The sequence below is a fragment of the Ovis canadensis genome, chromosome 7, assembly GCF_042477335.2.
Source record: "Ovis canadensis isolate MfBH-ARS-UI-01 breed Bighorn chromosome 7, ARS-UI_OviCan_v2, whole genome shotgun sequence".
NCBI classification, from domain to species: Eukaryota; Metazoa; Chordata; class Mammalia; order Artiodactyla; family Bovidae; genus Ovis; species Ovis canadensis.
In genome coordinates this window covers 87,627,823-87,641,806 of record NC_091251.1, presented here as the reverse complement: position 1 = coordinate 87,641,806, position 13,984 = coordinate 87,627,823, and positions in this window count along the sequence as shown.

Here is a 13,984-nt window from a genome sequence, read left to right as displayed (position 1 = left end):
GAAGCAACAGTTAGAACCGGACATGGAACAACAGCCTGGTTCCAAATAGGAAAAGGAGTACGTCAAGGCTGTATATTGTCACCCTGCTTATTTAACTTCTATGCAGAGTACATCATGAGAAATGCTGGACTGGAAGAAACACAGGCTGGAATCAAGATTGCCAGGAGAAATATCAATAACCTCAAATATGCAGATGACACCACCCTTATGGCAGAAAGTGAAGAGGAACTAAAAAGCCTCTTGATGAAAGTGAAAGAGGAAAGTGAAAAAGTTGGCTTAAAGCTCACATTCAGAAAACGAAGATCATGACATCCAGTCCCATCACTCCATGGGAAATAGATGGAGAAACAGTAGAAACAGTGTCAGACTTTATTTTTGGGGGCTCCAATATCACTGCAGATGGTGATTGCAGCCATGAAATTAAAAGACGCTTACTCCTTGGAAGAAAAGTTATGACCAACCTAGATAGTATATTCAAAAGCAGAGACATTACTTTGCCGACTAAGGTCCGTCTAGTCAATGCTATGGTTTTTCCTATGGTCATGTATGGATGTGAGAATTGGACTGTGAAGAAGGCAGAGCGCCGAAGAATTGATGCTTTTGAACTGTGGTGTTGGAGAAGACTCTTGAGAGTCCCTTGGACTGCAAGGAGATCAGCTCTGGGATTTCTTTGGAAGGAATGATGCTAAAGCTGAAACTCCAGTACTTTGGCCACCTCATGCGAAGAGCTGACTCATTGGAAGAGACTTTGATGCTGAGAGCGATTGGGGGCAGGAGGAGAAGGGGGCGACTGAGGATGAGATGGCTGGATGGCATCACGGACTCGATGGATGTGAGTCTGAGTGAACTCCGGGAGTTGGTGATAGACAGGGAGGCCTGGCGTGCTGTGATTCATGGGGTCGCAAAGAGCCGGACACGACTGAGCAAATGAACTGAACTGAACTAAACTGATGGCTCTATTTTTATTTTTTTAAGGAATCTCCAAAGAATTTCAGGGACGGGGAAGCCTGGTGGGCTGCAGTCTATGGGGTCACACAGAGTCGGACACAACTGAAGCGACTTAGCAGCAGCAGCATACTGTTCTCCATAGTGGCTGTACCAATTTACGTTCCTACCAACAGTGTAGGAGGGTTCCCTTCTCTCCATACTCTCTCCAGCATTTATTGTGTGTAGATTTTTTGATGACAGCCAATTTGACTGATATGAGGTGATATTCCATTGTAGTTTTTTAAAATGCTTTGTTTAGACATGATTTTCTTTTTGCGGGGGACGGATACTGTACTGAGTCTTCATTGCTGTGTGTGCTAGTTGTAGGCAGTGGGGACTATTGTTCCTTTGTGGTCCATGGGCTTCTCATTACAGTGGCTTCTCCTGTGGAGCAGAGGCGCTAGGCACAAAAGCTTCAGAAGCTGCAACATATGGGCTCAGTAGTTTTGGCTCCTGGGCTCTAGAGCATGGGCTCAGTGGTGGTAGCACACAGGCTTCTTTACTCCATGACATGTAGAATCTTCCAAGACCAGGGATTGAACTCGTGTCCCTGCATTGGCAGGCAGATTCTTATCCACTGAGCCACCAGAGAAGTCCCCTTATTGTAGTTTTGATTGGCATTTCTCTATTGGTGATGTTGAATATCTTTGCATGTGCCTCTTGGCCATCTGTTTGTCTTGTTTGGAGAAATGTCTAAGAACACGGACTTTCTTAGAGGGGATTTAAGAATGGTATGCTGCCTGAGACCTGTTATTCATGGTTGAGGAAGACAAGCCCAGATGCGGGCACAAAAGGAAAGCTGGGATGACTATGGAGCAGTAACAGACCTTGGGTTTCTTGGGAAGGGACCAAAACATAGGTAACCGCCTCCAAATGGGTCACCAAAGCAAATTCTAGCACAGCCCTTTGAGTTCCACCCTCCTGCCAGTCTAGGGCACCCCATACCCTCTGCCCAGAGGGAAGCATCCAATTCTAACTCCAATGTAAGTAGCAGCTACCATGTACCTACCTCTATGTTCCAGCGGCAAGCTTGGTGCACATTTAACCCACTCCCATGTGGTAGGATTTTCCAAGTTCCACAGTATTATATGTTATTGATCTATTTATTATAAATATATCACGTTCTCATAGTTTTTTTTTTATCCAATAGTACAGAAGGGTCTGAAATGAAAAGTAAGCCCAAGTCCTACTGTTCAGAGATAACTACTCTTCAAAGTCTCTTATTGGACACCCATGATTGTAACAGCATTATTCTCAATGTTCAAAAGGTGGGAGCAGCCCAAGTCTCCATCAACAAATGTGTGGATAAACAAAATGCAGCTTGTTTGTTCGGTGGAATATTATTAGATGATAAAAAGGAATGAAACGCTGACACGTGCCAGAGCACGGATCGACCTCGAAGACATTATGCTAAGTGAAATTAAACAGACACAAAAGGATTTATCCTTGTATGAGCCCACTTACACAAGCTTACCTAGAATAGGCAAATCCATAGAGAGAGAAAGAAAGGTGGTTACCAGAGGCAGGGGGAAGGACAGAATGGGGCACTACTGATTAATACGTGCAGAGCTTCAGTCTGTGATGATGGAAATATTCTGGAGATAATGGCTGTTCAACATTGTGAAAGTACTTCATGTAACTAAACTGAGTACTTAAAAACATTAAAATGGTTAATTTATGTGTATTTTACCACAATTTAAAACAACGACCCAAAAATGCTATTCTGTACTTTTCCATGAGGAAGTAAAGGTAATCTTGCTTTGCACAGCAGCATAGGACCATAAACATAACCATGCAAGCTGACACCATTCAAACTGACCTAAATAGTCAGAGGGAAAAATGAGGATTGTTCCATGACCTTTAAATTTGTTGTCAAAATTAAAACCCTCTTACTGTCAGTTATAAAGGTAGAGGGAAAAAATAGTAACTCTATTATTTATATAATACATTGTTATTTAAAACATTAGGAATTTTGAGAGTGTGTTCTATTTCTTGGTTTTTAAAAAAAACTTGTCAAGAGTAGTTTGAATAGTGCTTGCCTTCTTTTTCTCTTCACATAATTCACAAAACAGGGCAAGCATCATTGACATGCCTTAGTGAATTTTCATGCTCCTTTGGATCTTTTCAACATTTATCCACTGAACTTTCAACACTGTGAAATCGCTCTAAGGTTTTCTCTAATATCAGATGTTTTTCAATGTCACTTTTTCTGGGACACCCTCCTCCTTTTTGTGACAACCACTTTCCCCATTTATACCAACAAATCCACCTTCACCAAATTCCTCTGTCCATACATCTAGAGTCTTAGTAATGGCAGCAGTGTCAACATTCCTGTGGCCACCAATTTTTTTTTCCCTACCTTCATTTACATTAGATTCAAATCCTGCAAGCTTATTTGCACAGTGGAGGAAAAGTTACTGCCATACTGCACAGAATCCAAAGCAGAAGTAAATGCTCCGTTTCAACTATGACCAGCTTTCTGTTCCTTGTGCAACTTAAATTACAAGATGTTGAAGGGACTTGAGCCTGTATTTATATTCATTGGACTTTTTCAATACAATTTGCACCATGGCTATTCTTTTAGATCTCATATCTTTGTTCTGATGTTGCCATTTTTCAGATCTTTTGGTCACGTACGGTTCTACTTCCAGTCTTATCACTTTTCACTTATTTGCTGCACTTACATCTCTGTTGGACAGTCCTCTTTTCCCATGAACCATCTCTGTAAAATGGCATGTGGGTTTATCGCTGGGAGACAAGGAAGCCAAATCACCATGTCCTTTGCTGTCTGTGCATGAACCCAGGACAGGTGTGCAGTTACCCATACCCACTAGGCTTTAAAATAAGTGGCACAACTAGTCATTCACTGATCATGATGTGCATCTGTTGTTTACGTAGTGATTTGTGGACTGAAGAGCTAGCAGCGAGTTTGTACTTTATGCTGTTATATTTAATACACAATGGTAACTGAAATATGTGTTACTAGGGGACTAGTGTTTCTTAAAATGTGATAACAAGTTTGTACATACTGGGGCTATGCAAAGGAAGGACTGCCTGTAGTAACAATGGGTGTTTGACAATTTGTTATATACCAAGTCTTACTCGGGGCTTCCCTGATGGCTCAGACGGTAAAGAATCTGCCTGCAATGTGGGAGAGCTGGGTTCGATCTCTGGGTTGGGAAGATCCCCTGGAGGAGGGCATGGCAACCCACTCTAGTGTTCTTGCCTGGAAAATCCCCATGGACAGAGGAGCCTGGTAGGCTAATCTCCTAACTCCCACTATTATTTCCCACTTTACAAATGAGGAAACTGAGTCACAAAGAGATTTAATAGGCCCAGGGTCACACAGCTGGCAGTGGTGGAGCTGAGCCTGTGTTTTAAATTTGTATGCTGTACTTCCTTTGGTAGAGATGAGGGGGAGTGATTTGGGGTAGGGGTGTCATGTGGCTCATAAAAGAGGCTGTGTGTCAGCTAGTCCATCACAGCTGCCCCTCCCTCCCAACCTACGTGGGAAGATTATCATTCCAGCATGAGTGCCTTTCACCACTTACCCTGCTCACCGAGGAAGAGAGGTACACCTTTGTTTCTTCATTTTTCTCCATTTCTTTTGGAATCAGTAATACATTCACGGAAGTACAAATTCAAAAGGTACAAAGGACTGCATCATCCTCTCCTCCAGCCATGACTTTCCTCCCCAGAGACAACCAAGGACACCAGTTCCTTCTCCCTCCACTCCAAAACTACCCCAGCATGTCTCACACCACCTGCCCCTCATTTCCTGTATCTACGAAGACTAAAGTTTGGACAGGACCAGAATCCTGGGTTATAGAAAATCTTGGAATACAAAAAATAATAAAAGCACTAAAATTCTTTAAAAATTATTTTGGATTTGTGTGTTTCCATGGAGTTGAGAACCATTTGGATACCATAAAGAAAAAGAAAGAGTCTGCCTGCTTTGGAATTTGAGAAGGGAGGAGCAGTGAAGGACCAAGAACTCCTGGTAGGATGAGTGGGCCCACAGGAGTGCTCAGAGAGGGCCCTGACTCCCGAGGGGAGGGGAGCGGAGGGGAGGCAAGTGGGGCCCTACCCTACCTCGAGGTCTGCCAATCACTCACGTTCAGAGAGGGCTCCACATGCAGGATGTGAATCTCACACAGTCTATTGAGAGATGTTATGGGGAGGGAGGTGGGAGGGTGCTTCAGGAGTGGGAACTCACGTACACCCGTGGCGGATTCATGTTGATGAATAAAACCAATACAGTATTGTAAAGTAAAATAAAGTAAAATTTTAAAAATATATAAATTTTTAAAATAATTTAAATAAATAAATAAATAAATAAAGGGCAAAGAAAAGAATATCTTCACTATGCTGGCTTTTTCAGGATAATACTGATTTCAATGGGCTTCCCTGGTGGCTCAGTGGTGAAGAATCTGCTTGTCAATGCAGGAGACATGGGTTCAATCCCTGGATCTAGAAGATCCCCTGGAGAAGGAAATGGCAACCCACTCCAGTATTCTTGCCTGGGGAAGTCCATGGACAGAGGGGTCTGGCAGGCTACCGTCCATGGAGTTGCAAGTCTGTCTCGACCTGGGGACAAAACAACAAAATTGATTGCAAATATTCTGTCCTGCTGTCCCCTTGAGGTACCACAGATGTTTTAGAAATTCCAGCTTTGCAGTCTGTAAACCATACCTTCAAAACTGCCTCTCTCTTCTAAACTTCTTACCTTCTGCAGCACAGAAGCCTTTCCTTGAACATATATTTCAAATTTTCAGCTCAGATAATAAGGTAATCATAGAATATTTGAACAGAAGGACTTGGCAATTTAAAGGAAAAAGGAGGAATAGTCAATGTAAGAACGCACCCTAACCCATCTTTATTGAGAGGCTGTTTAGTGTAGCATGGATGAGCATGGTTGCTGGAGCCAGTCTATCTGGGTTCAAATCCCAGCTTTGATGCTTACAGATTGTGTGTCCTGGACACAGTGATTAACCTCTCTGTGCTTCAGTTTCCTCATCTAGTAAAATAAGGGAATTGGTACTTGGTTCTGAGGGGCTTTGTAAAGATTAAGTATGTTAATACAGGACAGTGCCCAAGGCAGAGTATCATACTCTATGGATCTGGTCTTGCCACTGGGCCTTCACCCAGGGCTGGGCGCTAGTCTCTTACATGCTTGAAGTCATTTAACCCTCACACCAGCCCTCAGTATTTCTAATCAGCATTTGAGGAAACAAACCCACAGAAGCTGAGTTGCCCAAGTCACCCCCCTCAAAATAGAGAAGCCAGAATTCAATCCCAGCCCCCAGATGCAAGCTTTTGCCCCCATGCTGTACACTGTTATGAACACAGCGCGTGTACTGCAAGAGATGTTTTTAAGTAGACCAAGGTCCTTCCTGCATCTCTGCAGCCTTGCACTTCACTGCCTGCTCACCTGGTGTTGCTCAAAACCACTTTGGTTGCCTCAATCTAGTCGCATCTCAGTATCAGCTGCTGATCAGTCCATGTCCACCTGCCCCCAGTGAAACTGTCATCACATGGGAGAGTCAGAGGGAGGCCTTCGGATAGGAACAACATCTTCCAGCCACATGAGGTCTTGGGGAATGAGTTTCTGGGGCTATCCTATTCTCTCTCCAGCACCATCTCTGGAAAATACTACGACAAAACATACCCACATCAGCTTCCAGGAGGGCTATGGCAATGTGGGAGGAAGAAAAGGCTGTGGAAATGTAGGATAGCTTGGTAAATGCTTTGAAGTCTTCTGAAATTATTATTGTCACTGTTTTGGGCCACCTTTCACTAATTAATCAATATGCCTGATTAATTGGGATCAAATTCAGGTGAGTTATTAAAACACACATATAAAGTTCTCACACAGGCACTTGATGACTGTTGATAAGAATACTCATTGGACAATAAGGTAAACAGGATAACATAAAGACCACCAGACTTGGAATGGCCCAAACAAATTTAATGAATGGGCTGCATGTGGCTATATTGACAGCTAGGGGCTGTGTGACTTTGGGAAAGCCACGTATCATCTCTGCGCCTGAGATCCTCATTTGAAAGGAAACGGTTTGGCCAGCCTGTCTCTTTTAGCTCATCTTTTTCTACTCAGCCCAATCCAACCAACTGTTTGAATGTCTCTTACATGCCTGCCAGATAATGTTCCTCAAAGCACCCTGTTTTTCCTCCATGATGTTTCTCACAACATATAATTATGCACTTGTTTTCATGTTTAATAACTGTCTACCCAGCCAGACAAATCAAGGACCATGTCTGACTCAATCACAGCACCTAGCACACTGCCTGGAGAAGGCAATGGCACCACTCCAGTACTCTTGCCTGGAAAATCCCATGGACGGAGGAGCCTGGTAGGCTGCAGTCCATGGGGCAGCGAAGAGTCGGACATGACTGAGCATCTTCACTTTCACTTTTCACTTTCATGCTTTGGAGAAGGAAATGGCAACCCACTCCAGTGTTCTTGCCTGGAAAATCCCATGGACAGAGGAGCCTGGTAGGCTGCAGTCCACAGGGTCGCTAAGAGTTGGACACGACTGAAGTGACTTAGCAGCAGCAGCAGCAGCACACTGCCTGGCACATGTGCCTGAGTCAGCTAATGAATGAAACATGGGGAAGGCTAGTCACTCTATTCACTAGGACATAACATAATATTTACTAGAGCAAGTATGTAAAGAGTCTGAACTTGCAGAGGGCCAGTGATTAAATGTAAGAGAGGGTAGAATTGAAAAAGACTTCCTATCATTTTGTTTTAGCTGCTCTGGGTCCCAGAAAATCCCTAGGCAGATGTGCATGAGTTTTGTGGAGTGAGGGAGGATTAATAACTGGGAGGATGGAAAGGGGGAATCTTGTGTATTGATTATCAAAGAGAAACTTCCTTGGTGGTCTAGTGGCTAAGACTCCGTGCTCCCAGTGCAGAGGGCCTGGGTTTGATCCCTGACCTGCTGCTGCTGCTGCTGCTAAGTCGCTTCCGTCATGTCCAACTCTGTGCGACCCCACAGACGGCAGCCCACCAGGCTTCAGCGTCCCTGGGATTCTCCAAGCAAGAACACTGGAGTGGGTTGCCATTTCCTTCTCCAATGCATGAAAGTGAAAAGTGAAAGTGAAGTTGCTCAGTTGTGTCCGACTCTTAGCGACCCCATGAACTGCAGCCTACCAGGCTCCTCTGTCCATGGGATTTTCCAGGCAAGAGTACTGGAGTGGGGTGCCATTGCCTTCTCCAGATCCCTGGGCAGGGAACTATTAATAGATCCCCCAAGCCGGAACAAAAGCTCTTTCATGCCTCAACTAAAAGCCAGGGCAGCCAAATAAATAATTTTTTAAAATAAAAGAGTATCAAGGAAAGGCAGGAAATATAAAAATACATGTTTGGGGGAAACTTTAAGCCATCTGATATTTCTGGAGCATAGAGTGGGAGGCAAGAAAAAGCAAGGATAAAGAGAAAGCAGCATCATTGATGGAGAAGGCAATGGCACCCCACTCCAGCACTCTTGCCTGGAAAATCCCATGGACGGAGGAGCCTGGTGGGCTGCAGTCCATGGGGTCGCGAAGAGTCAGACACGACTGAGCGACTTCACTTTCACTTTTCACTTTCATGCAATGGAGAAGGAAAAGGCAACCCACTCCAGTGTTCTTGCCTGGAGAATCCCAGGGATGGGGGAGCCTGGTGGGCTGCCGTCTGTGGGGTCGCACAGAGTCGGACATGACTGAAGCGACTTAGCAGCAGCAGCAGCAGCAGCAGCAGCATTAATGATCAAGGTACCAGAGGAGACAGGGAGTGAGGATCTGTAACGTGGGGTTTCACAAGCCCAGGGCCACATCTTGCTCTGAAGCAGGTGGTAAGGAGGGAAAGACGGGAGAAGGAGAAGCTGAACTCTGAGGGGGAACAGCTCTGAGTCTATCCCTATGTTCTTTTGACACAGAGGTCGGCAAACTTTTTCTGTAAAAAGGCCAGATAGCAAATCTTTTTGAGTTTGTCGACCACAAGGTCTCTGTTACAACTACTCAAGTCTGCATGGGCGAGGCAAAAGCAGCTACACACAATACTTAAGGGGTTCCCTGGTGGCTCAGATGGTAAAGAATCTGCCTATGATGTGGGAGACCTGGGTTCGATCCCTGAGTTGGGAAAATTCCCCTGGAGGAAGGAATGGCTACCTACTCCAGTATTCTAGCCTGGAGAATTCCATGGACACAGGAGCCTAGCCTGATACAAGTATATGGGGTCACAAAGAGTCGGACACAACTGAGTGACTTTCATTTTCATAATACTTAAAGGATGCGTCTGTGTTCCAAATACATTTTACATATGGACACTGAAATTTGACAGATTTGAGAGATACTTCAATGATAAAGCCTAATCATGGCTGCTCGTGGAGCTTGAAGCAGAAGACAAATCCCAAGTTTCTAGGCTGAGTGTGAATGGCTTCTGTAGCCTCAATGAAATAGCAGGCAAGTCAGCTGCAGAGATTTGGGTAGGAGACTCAGACTGGCTACTTGTCCCCTCTGGAGCTGTTACACTGCTACACAAAGACAAGGGTGAGGTAGACGTGTTTTGTTTTGTCTTTTAATGTTTATTCTTTCAAGTCATTTTTACCTGTCCTAAAACAGCTGTTTATTGCTACCAAAAGTTTCAGGAAGCTGACCACCAATCTCAAGATTCTCCTCAAAGCATTATGTTCTCCAGCATGTATTGAGTGACTGCTATACATAAGACCTTGAGGATAAAATGAGGCATGAAAGAGACGACCTCAGTCCTCGACCTAGGAGGGTTGTGTATATGGGCTTAGTTGCATCCGACTCTTGATGGCCCCATGGACTGTAGCCCACCAGACTCCTCTGCTTGTGGAATTTTTCAGGCAAGAATGTTGGAGTGGGGTGCTATTTCCTACTCCAGGGGATCTTCCCCACCCTTGAACCCATGAACTGTTGTCTCTTACATCTCCTGCACGGGCAGGTGGATTCTTTACCACTAACACCACCTGGGAAGCCCCAACCTTGGAGGTGAAACATTTCAAATCAAAGGAATAGCATTAGATATCATGTCATCAATCCCCTTCACTATTTTACGTCTCCTGTTTGGAAAAGTGATTTATCTTAGGTTACTTTAATTAATAAAATATCTAAGCAGCTTCAGTACCTTCTGGATATGTACATTTAAGAGTAAGGCAAGTTTTACTATTCAGCAAAGGCCAGTAGAAATTCATTTTCTTAGACATGACTGACTTTCTTAGACATGACTAGATTGGGCTAGACAAGCATAGACCTGGGTTTAAAACAGAGTTCTGGCACTTACTGGCTGTATAATTGTACATAAGTGTAACTTCTCCAAGCCTCAATTTGTAAAACGGGATAATGACCTGGTAGAATCTATTAAGTGAGATAGTACATGAGAGTGGCTTGGCAGAATGTCTGATATTTGACAAGTGTTCAATAAATAGTGACTGATACAAAGCTGGAATCTGTGGGAGAAGGCGAGGGTGGGATGATTTTAGAGATATAGCATGGAAACATGTATATTCCCATATGTGACATAAATGACCAGTCCAAGTTCGATGCATGAAAAAGGGCACTCAAAGCTGGTGCACTGGGACAACCCAGAGGGATGGGGTGGGGAGGGAGGTGGGAGGGGGGTTGGGATGGGGGGACACATGAACACCCATGGCTGATTCATGTCAATCTATGGCAAAAATCACCACAATATTGTAAAGTCATTGGCCTCCGATTAAAATAAATAAATAGTGACTTATCAGTCAGTCCTGATTTACTCAATGTTGTCAGCTGGTCAGGTGGATAAATAATGGTCATTGCTTGTCTTCCCATGTTCTCCATCACTCAATTCTGATCAAAGCCAGGTTGGCTGGGCAGAAGCAGCTCTGCTCCTCCTTGCTTTTAATTTTTTTTTTTTTCCTGGAAAAGATGCATTATATATTTTTTACTTGTTAAGAGTATGTCTTGGCCTATGGCCAGTTTCTCCCCCAAGTCACATGGGAGTTGAGGTATGAAATAGAAACCAGAACTTGAGTTAAGATCTATCACCATCCTTTGCTGCTGGTTTTTGTCACTAGTGATTAATAGTGATAAATTCAGGCAGCGCAAGACCACAGTTAGATTTACTTCTAGCATAGGGAAATGCACGCAGTAAAAAATGGACTATTAAGTATCCTCAGATGATTTTTACATATTTTCACCATGTTCCCCATACAGCATCAGTCATACTATGGGAAACCCAAGTGTGGGCCATCTGGCCGTTTCCAAGCCTTCCAGCTGGCTCTGGTCACTTGCATGGTTGGAAACCAGAAATGTCCGCATGCTCCCAGTGGGACTGTGTTCTCACGGCCACCTCTGGTCCAATTTCTTGTTTATGCTGAAATGTGAGTCTCCTCCTAGCCCTGCCTCCCAACTACTGTTTTGTTCCTTCCCCTGGCATGGACTCAAACAAGGAAATCAGTCCCTTTAGAATTTAATTTGCCAAGGCAACTGCTGACCCAACAGTTGGGTGTGGCGTGAAGGTGCGGAATCGTTTCTTTTCAGAAAGTAGAAGTGATAAGGCTGCACCAGACCTGGCTTCACAGGGTCAGACTAATGAGGCCCCACAGGCACCTGTGCTCAGAGGGGCCTGAGCTCCGGGTTTCATGCTTCGTGCTCACTGTCTTGAAATCCTTAAGAATTTTATCTCTGAATTTGTGCTTTTGTAAGTGAAGTCTGACGGGTCAACAGCGTATGTGTCTGGGACTCACACTCAGCCCTCTTATCAACACCCCGCCTACAAGGGGCAGGTTGTCTTGAAGGGGGGGTGTTGGGCCCCCACCCCCTTGAACTACCTCCTACCTTTGCCTGGTGCTCCAAGCTCGCTTTCCCACCTCAACCTGTGACCTACCCAGAGCAGCTTGCCTGTCCAGGGCAGGTTGGGATGGCCGGCCCACGGGAACTGGACCAGTCTGGTCTGACTTCCCCACCATGGCTTGGGCAGGACATTTAGCCTGGGGGCTGGTGGCAGAGGGAGCTTGCAGATGGTGGGTGGCCTGCACATGCCCAGAGCCAAATCCCAGGTGCCTACAAGATCTGCCCTGGTGGAGCCCTTATGCCTGAGGAAACAGGAATTAAATAAATTAAAACCAGCATGACAGAGAGAAACACTGCAGTTGAAAGAAAAAAGCTTTTATTTCAGTGCCTCTAATGGCACCTTTTGCTACATGTTGACATTTTCATTTTGCAACAGGCTCCGCAAATCATAAAGTCTGTGCCCAGCCCCAAACCCCAAGTTGTCCTCACTCTACTATGCAGAATTATTTTAACACTCTCTTTGTTTCCTTTTTCCACCTTCCAAATCGAGTTCCCGGAACCTAATTTCGCATGGCCAAATGACCTAGAAAATGTTTTATGAAACAAAAAAGTTTCCCTCTGAGAGAAATTCTACCACCAGTTTTCTAAGTAGCAGGATTTCTCCCCCTTGCCCCAATTGTGTATGTGTAAATCACCAATTACTTCTCATCAGTATTTACCAAGTCATGTTCCATGGAACGTTAGTACCACAAAAGAGCCCTCTAAAGAACAAGGGAGAGAAAGAAAACATTCCAGGGACAATAAGTTTAGAAAACACCGAAGACTTTGCTTCTCTTTCCCCCAGCTCCTTTTTTTTTTCTTTTCTTTTCTTTTTTTGGTAGAGTTCTTTGTCACATTAGCTTATTAAAGAACCATTTGATTTTATTTAAAATAGCATTTCCTGGTTTGTCAATGGAACTCATTTCTTGGGGAAGAGCTGCCGACTGCCTAATTGGCAAGAATTTCCTTAGAGCAGGCAAATTTTTTCTTAAAAGCCATTAGTAAATATTTCAAGCTTTGAGGGCCATTTGGTCTCTGTGCAGTCATTTACCTCTGCAACCAGAGACAATATATAACTGAATGAGCATGGCTGTGTGCCAATAAAACTTTATTTGTGGACACTGAGATTTGAACGTCCTATCATTTTCACAAGTTACAAAGCATTCTTTTGACTTTTTTCCACCATTTAAAAATGTAAAAACCATTCTTAGCTCAAGGGCCAAACAAAAACAGGAGGTGTGGGTGGTTCTTGGCCAGTGGGCAGTAGTTTGACAATTCTTGACTTAGAGGAAGACCAAGAAAATAAGTTACTTATGAACACAAGTTGGGTACAGTTTCTCTACCTTAATAGTTATAGATTCTGAATTTTTTTTCTAATTGAACATTTTATATTTGGACTATTTTTGTTTTTAATGTTATTGCCAGTTGTGGTTCAGATGGTTCCAGTTCCAAATACCGTCAGCTCCTGGTAAATACTTAATTACCTCCTGTCTGCTACTGTTTCTCAACACACACCCTCTGGTCCAAGCTGGTTAGCTATCTGAAACACTTGCCTTCTGCCTCTTAAATTCACTCTTCATTCTGCATTCTGGAGTCACTCTCATCTTGTCAAGGATGGTGTCCAGATGCAGCAGAAGTCATGTTCCTTGAACTCCTCCCATATGTACATTTTAAGATATGTATACTTCCCTAGAGCCCAACACCAGAGCCAAGGAACTGAACCACAAAGCAGACACCCACATGCTTTACGGAGTAACTCACTCATTCCTAGTCTTCTCATAATTACACCCACAGACACATGTTCTTGACTTCATGACATGTCCCATTCTCCCTTAGAGATACATGGGCACATCTATTTTTGAAATAAGGGTGAATTAACATTATTTTCTGAGAGGTTCATAATTAAGATTGTCCCCTAAGATCACTGAAGGTAACCTTGGAGCTGCAAAAACTCAGTTTGAAATCACATTGTGTGACATACACTTTGAAGTTCTAAATACATTTGTGTTTTGTCTCCCTTTTAAAATTCCTTTACAGTGGGTATGTGATGGGAATAGAATCAAAGAAGAAATTATAGAGCAGCATATGAGGGCAACGATGAAAAGGAAAGATGCATGTGATTATTTCAGCGTTCATGTGACCACTTGTCTCTATTTTA